Below are 8,183 nucleotides of genomic sequence, written 5' to 3'. Positions count from 1 at the left end.
GGTGACTACAACACAGTTTATATAATCATGGAAGGTGACTACATCACAGTTTATATAATCATGGAAGGTGACTACATCACAGTTTATATAATCATGGAAGGTGACTACATCACAGTTTATATAATCATGGAAGGTGACTACATCACAGTTTATATAATCATGGAAGGTGACTACATCACAGTTTATATAATCATGGAAGGTGACTACATCACAGTTTATATAATCATGGAAGGTGACTACACAAAGTTTATATAATCATGGAAGGTGACTACATCACAGTTTATATAATCATGGAAGGTGACTACATCACAGTTTATATAATCATGGAAGGTGACTACATCACAGTTTATATAATCATGGAAGGTGACTACATCACAGTTTATATAATCATGGAAGGTGACTACATCACAGTTTATATAATCATGGAAGGTGACTACAACACAGTTTATATAATCATGGAAGGTGACTACATCACAGTTTATATAATCATGGAAGGTGACTACATCACAGTTTATATAATCATGGAAGGTGGACTACATCACAGTTTATATAATCATGGAAGGTGACTACATCACAGTTTATATAATCATGGAAGGTGACTACATCACAGTTTATATAATCATGGAAGGTGACTACATCACAGTTTATATAATCATGGAAGGTGACTACACACAGTTTATATAATCATGGAAGGTGACTACATCACAGTTTATATAATCATGGAAGGTGACTACATCACAGTTTATATAATCATGGAAGGTGACTACATCACAGTTTATATAATCATGGAAGGTGACTACAACACAGTTTATATAATCATGGAAGGTGACTACAACACAGTTTATATAATCATGGAAGGTGGCTACATCACAGTTTATATAATCATGGAAGGTGACTACATCACAGTTTATATAATCATGGAAGGTGGCTACATCACAGTTTATATAATCATGGAAGGTGACTACATCACAGTTTATATAATCATGGAAGGTGACTACATCACAGTTTATATAATCATGGAAGGTGACTACATCACAGTTTATATAATCATGGAAGGTGACTACATCACAGTTTATATAATCATGGAAGGTGACTACATCACAGTTTATATAATCATGGAAGGTGACTACATCACAGTTTATATAATCATGGAAGGTGACTACATCACAGTTTATATAATCATGGAAGGTGACTACATCACAGTTTATATAATCATGGAAGGTGACTACATCACAGTTTATATAATCATGGAAGGTGGACTACATCACAGTTTATATAATCATGGAAGGTGACTACATCACAGTTTATATAATCATGGAAGGTGACTACATCACAGTTTATATAATCATGGAAGGTGACTACATCACAGTTTATATAATCATGGAAGGTGACTACATCACAGTTTATATAATCATGGAAGGTGACTACAACACAGTTTATATAATCATGGAAGGTGACTACAACACAGTTTATATAATCATGGAAGGTGACTACATCACAGTTTATATAATCATGGAAGGTGACTACATCACAGTTTATATAATCATGGAAGGTGACTACATCACAGTTTATATAATCATGGAAGGTGACTACATCACAGTTTATATAATCATGGAAGGTGGACTACATCACAGTTTATATAATCATGGAAGGTGACTACATCACAGTTTATATAATCATGGAAGGTGACTATAGTAGTTTATATAATCATGGAAGGTGACTACATCACAGTTTATATAATCATGGAAGGTGACTACATCACAGTTTATATAATCATGGAAGGTGACTACATCACAGTTTATATAATCATGGAAGGTGACTACATCACAGTTTATATAATCATGGAAGGTGACTACATCACAGTTTATATAATCATGGAAGGTGACTACATCACAGTTTATATAATCATGGAAGGTGACTACATCACAGTTTATATAATCATGGAAGGTGACTACATCACAGTTTATATAATCATGGAAGGTGACTACATCACAGTTTATATAATCATGGAAGGTGACTACATCACAGTTTATATAATCATGGAAGGTGACTACATCACAGTTTATATAATCATGGAAGGTGACTACATCACAGTTTATATAATCATGGAAGGTGACTACATCACAGTTTATATAATCATGGAAGGTGACTACATCACAGTTTATATAATCATGGAAGGTGACTACATCACAGTTTATATAATCATGGAAGGTGACTACATCACAGTTTATATAATCATGGAAGGTGACTACAACACAGTTTATATAATCATGGAAGGTGACTACATCACAGTTTATATAATCATGGAAGGTGACTACATCACAGTTTATATAATCATGGAAGGTGACTACATCACAGTTTATATAATCATGGAAGGTGACTACATCACAGTTTATATAATCATGGAAGGTGGCTACAGCACAGTTTATATAATCATGGAAGGTGACTACATCACAGTTTATATAATCATGGAAGGTGACTACAGCACAGTTTATATAATCATGGAAGGTGGCTACATCACAGTTTATATAATCATGGAAGGTGACTACATCACAGTTTATATAATCATGGAAGGTGACTACAACACAGTTTATATAATCATGGAAGGTGACTACATCACAGTTTATATAATCATGGAAGGTGACTACATCACAGTTTATATAATCATGGAAGGTGACTACATCACAGTTTATATAATCATGGAAGGTGGCTACATCACAGTTTATATAATCATGGAAGGTGACTACATCACAGTTTATATAATCATGGAAGGTGACTACATCACAGTTTATATAATCATGGAAGGTGACTACATCACAGTTTATATAATCATGGAAGGTGGCTACATCACAGTTTATATAATCATGGAAGGTGGACTACAGTAGTTTATATAATCATGGAAGGTGACTACATCACAGTTTATATAATCATGGAAGGTGACTACATCACAGTTTATATAATCATGGAAGGTGACTACAACACAGTTTATATAATCATGGAAGGTGACTACATCACAGTTTATATAATCATGGAAGGTGACTACATCACAGTTTATATAATCATGGAAGGTGACTACATCACAGTTTATATAATCATGGAAGGTGGCTACATCACAGTTTATATAATCATGGAAGGTGGCTACAGTACAGTTTATATAATCATGGAAGGTGACTACAGTAGTTTATATAATCATGGAAGGTGACTACATCACAGTTTATATAATCATGGAAGGTGACTACAACACAGTTTATATAATCATGGAAGGTGACTACATCACAGTTTATATAATCATGGAAGGTGGCTACATCACAGTTTATATAATCATGGAAGGTGACTACATCACAGTTTATATAATCATGGAAGGTGACTACATCACAGTTTATATAATCATGGAAGGTGACTACATCACAGTTTATATAATCATGGAAGGTGACTACATCACAGTTTATATAATCATGGAAGGTGACTACATCACAGTTTATATAATCATGGAAGGTGACTACATCACAGTTTATATAATCATGGAAGGTGGCTACATCACAGTTTATATAATCATGGAAGGTGACTACATCACAGTTTATATAATCATGGAAGGTGACTACATCACAGTTTATATAATCATGGAAGGTGACTACATCACAGTTTATATAATCATGGAAGGTGACTACATCACAGTTGATATAATCATGGAAGGTGGCTACATCACAGTTTATATAATCATGGAAGGTGACTACATCACAGTTTATATAATCATGGAAGGTGACTACATCACAGTTTATATAATCATGGAAGGTGACTACATCACAGTTTATATAATCATAGAATGTGACTACAACACAGTTTATATAATCATGGAAGGTGACTACATCACAGTTTATATAATCATGGAAGGTGACTACATCACAGTTTATATAATCATGGAAGGTGACTACATCACAGTTTATATAATCATGGAAGGTGACTACAGTAGTTTATATAATCATGGAAGGTGACTACATCACAGTTTATATAATCATGGAAGGTGGCTACAGCACAGTTTATATAATCATAGGAAGGTGGCTACATCACAGTTTATATAATCATGGAAGGTGACTACATCACAGTTTATATAATCATGGAAGATGGCTACAGTACAGTTTATATAATCATGGAAGGTGACTACACACAGTTTATATAATCATGGAAGGTGGCTACAGTACAGTTTATATAATCATGGAAGGTGACTACATCACAGTTTATATAATCATGGAAGGTGACTACACACAGTTTATATAATCATGGAAGGTGACTACATCACAGTTTATATAATCATGGAAGGTGACTACATCACAGTTTATATAATCATGGAAGGTGACTACATCACAGTTTATATAATCATGGAAGGTGACTACATCACAGTTTATATAATCATGGAAGGTGGCTACAGTAGTTTATATAATCATGGAAGGTGACTACATCACAGTTTATATAATCATGGAAGGTGACTACATCACAGTTTATATAATCATGGAAGGTGACTACATCACAGTTTATATAATCATGGAAGGTGACTACATCACAGTTTATATAATCATTGAAGGTGACTACATCACAGTTTATATAATCATGGAAGGTGACTACATCACAGTTTATATAATCATGGAAGGTGACTACATCACAGTTTATATAATCATGGAAGGTGGCTACATCACAGTTTATATAATCATGGAAGGTGACTACATCACAGTTTATATAATCATGGAAGGTGACTACATCACAGTTTATATAATCATGGAAGGTGACTACATCACAGTTTATATAATCATGGAAGGTGACTACAACACAGTTTATATAATCATGGAAGGTGACTACATCACAGTTTATATAATCATGGAAGGTGACTACATCACAGTTTATATAATCATGGAAGGTGACTACAACACAGTTTATATAATCATGGAAGGTGACTACATCACAGTTTATATAATCATGGAAGGTGACTACATCACAGTTTATATAATCATGGAAGGTGACTACATCACAGTTTATATAATCATGGAAGGTGACTACATCACAGTTTATATAATCATGGAAGGTGACTACATCACAGTTTATATAATCATGGAAGGTGGCTACATCACAGTTTATATAATCATGGAAGGTGACTACAGTAGTTTATATAATCATGGAAGGTGACTACATCACAGTTTATATAATCATGGAAGGTGACTACATCACAGTTTATATAATCATGGAAGGTGACTACATCACAGTTTATATAATCATGGAAGGTGACTACATCACAGTTTATATAATCATGGAAGGTGGCTACATCACAGTTTATATAATCATGGAAGGTGACTACATCACAGTTTATATAATCATGGAAGGTGACTACATCACAGTTTATATAATCATGGAAGGTGGCTACAACACAGTTTATATAATCATGGAAGGTGGCTACAACACAGTTTATATAATCATGGAAGGTGACTACATCACAGTTTATATAATCATGGAAGGTGACTACATCACAGTTTATATAATCATGGAAGGTGACTACATCACAGTTTATATAATCATGGAAGGTGACTACATCACAGTTTATATAATCATGGAAGGTGGCTACATCACAGTTTATATAATCATGGAAGGTGACTACATCACAGTTTATATAATCATGGAAGGTGACTACATCACAGTTTATATAATCATGGAAGGTGACTACATCACAGTTTATATAATCATGGAAGGTGACTACATCACAGTTTATATAATCATGGAAGGTGACTACATCACAGTTTATATAATCATGGAAGGTGGCTACATCACAGTTTATATAATCATGGAAGGTGACTACATCACAGTTTATATAATCATGGAAGGTGGCTACATCACAGTTTATATAATCATGGAAGGTGACTACATCACAGTTTATATAATCATGGAAGGTGACTACATCACAGTTTATATAATCATGGAAGGTGACTACATCACAGTTTATATAATCATGGAAGGTGACTACATCACAGTTTATATAATCATGGAAGGTGACTACACACAGTTTATATAATCATGGAAGGTGACTACATCACAGTTTATATAATCATGGAAGGTGACTACAACACAGTTTATATAATCATGGAAGGTGACTACATCACAGTTTATATAATCATGGAAGGTGACTACATCACAGTTTATATAATCATGGAAGGTGACTACATCACAGTTTATATAATCATGGAAGGTGGCTACAGTACAGTTTATATAATCATGGAAGGTGACTACAGTAGTTTATATAATCATGGAAGGTGACTACAGTAGTTTATATAATCATGGAAGGTGACTATAGTAGTTTATATAATCATGGAAGGTGGCTACATCACAGTTTATATAATCATGGAAGGTGACTACATCACAGTTTATATAATCATGGAAGGTGACTACAACACAGTTTATATAATCATGGAAGGTGACTACAGCACAGTTTATATAATCATGGAAGGTGACTACAGTAGTTTATATAATCATGGAAGGTGACTACAGTAGTTTATATAATCATGGAAGGTGACTACAGTAGTTTATATAATCATGGAAGGTGACTACATCACAGTTGATATAATCATGGAAGGTGACTACATCACAGTTTATATAATCATGGAAGGTGACTACAGTAGTTTATATAATCATGGAAGGTGGCTACAACAGTTTATATAATCATGGAAGGTGACTACATCACAGTTTATATAATCATGGAAGGTGACTACAACACAGTTTATATAATCATAGAAGATGGCTACAACAGTTTATATAATCATGGAAGGTGACTACATCACAGTTTATATAATCATGGAAGGTGACTACATCACAGTTTATATAATCATGGAAGGTGACTACAACACAGTTTATATAATCATGGAAGGTGACTACATCACAGTTTATATAATCATGGAAGGTGACTACATCACAGTTTATATAATCAAGGAAGGTGACTACATCACAGTTTATATAATCATGGAAGGTGACTACATCACAGTTTATATAATCATGGAAGGTGACTACATCACAGTTTATATAATCATGGAAGTTGGCTACAGTAGTTTATATAATCATGGAAGGTGACTACAGTAGTTTATATAATCATGGAAGGTGACTACAGTAGTTTACATAATCATGGAAGGTGACTACAGTAGTTTATATAATCATGGAAGGTGGCTACAACAGTTTATATAATCATGGAATGTGACTACATCACAGTTTATATAATCATGGAAGGTGACTACATCACAGTTTATATAATCATGGAAGGTGACTACATCACAGTTTATATAATCATGGAAGGTGACTACATCACAGTTTATATAATCATGGAAGGTGACTACAACACAGTTTATATAATCATGGAAGGTGACTACATCACAGTTTATATAATCATGGAAGGTGACTACATCACAGTTTATATAATCAAGGAAGGTGACTACATCACAGTTTATATAATCATGGAAGGTGACTACAGTAGTTTATATAATCATGGAAGGTGACTACATCACAGTTTATATAATCATGGAAGGTGACTACATCACAGTTTATATAATCATGGAAGGTGACTACATCACAGTTTATATAATCATGGAAGGTGACTACATCACAGTTTATATAATCATGGAAGGTGGCTACAACACAGTTTATATAATCATGGAAGGTGACTACATCACAGTTTATATAATCATGGAAGGTGACTACAACACAGTTTATATAATCATGGAAGGTGACTACATCACAGTTTATATAATCATGGAAGGTGGCTACAACACAGTTTATATAATCATGGAAGGTGACTACAGTAGTTTACATAATCATGGAAGGTGACTACAGTAGTTTATATAATCATGGAAGGTGGCTACATCACAGTTTATATAATCATGGAAGGTGGCTACATCACAGTTTATATAATCATGGAAGGTGACTACAACACAGTTTATATAATCATGGAAGGTGGCTACATCACAGTTTATATAATCATGGAAGGTGACTACATCACAGTTTATATAATCATTGAAGGTGACTACATCACAGTTTATATAATCATGGAAGGTGGCTACATCACAGTTTATATAATCATGGCAGGTGGCTACAGCACAGTTTATAAAATCACACATGGCAAATGTTAGATCTTACACATTCAATGTAGTGTCAAAGGTTTT

This window comes from Pecten maximus, chromosome 18 (assembly GCF_902652985.1).
Source record: "Pecten maximus chromosome 18, xPecMax1.1, whole genome shotgun sequence".
NCBI classification, from domain to species: domain Eukaryota; kingdom Metazoa; phylum Mollusca; class Bivalvia; order Pectinida; family Pectinidae; genus Pecten; species Pecten maximus.
Note: the sequence above shows the minus strand (reverse complement) of the source record.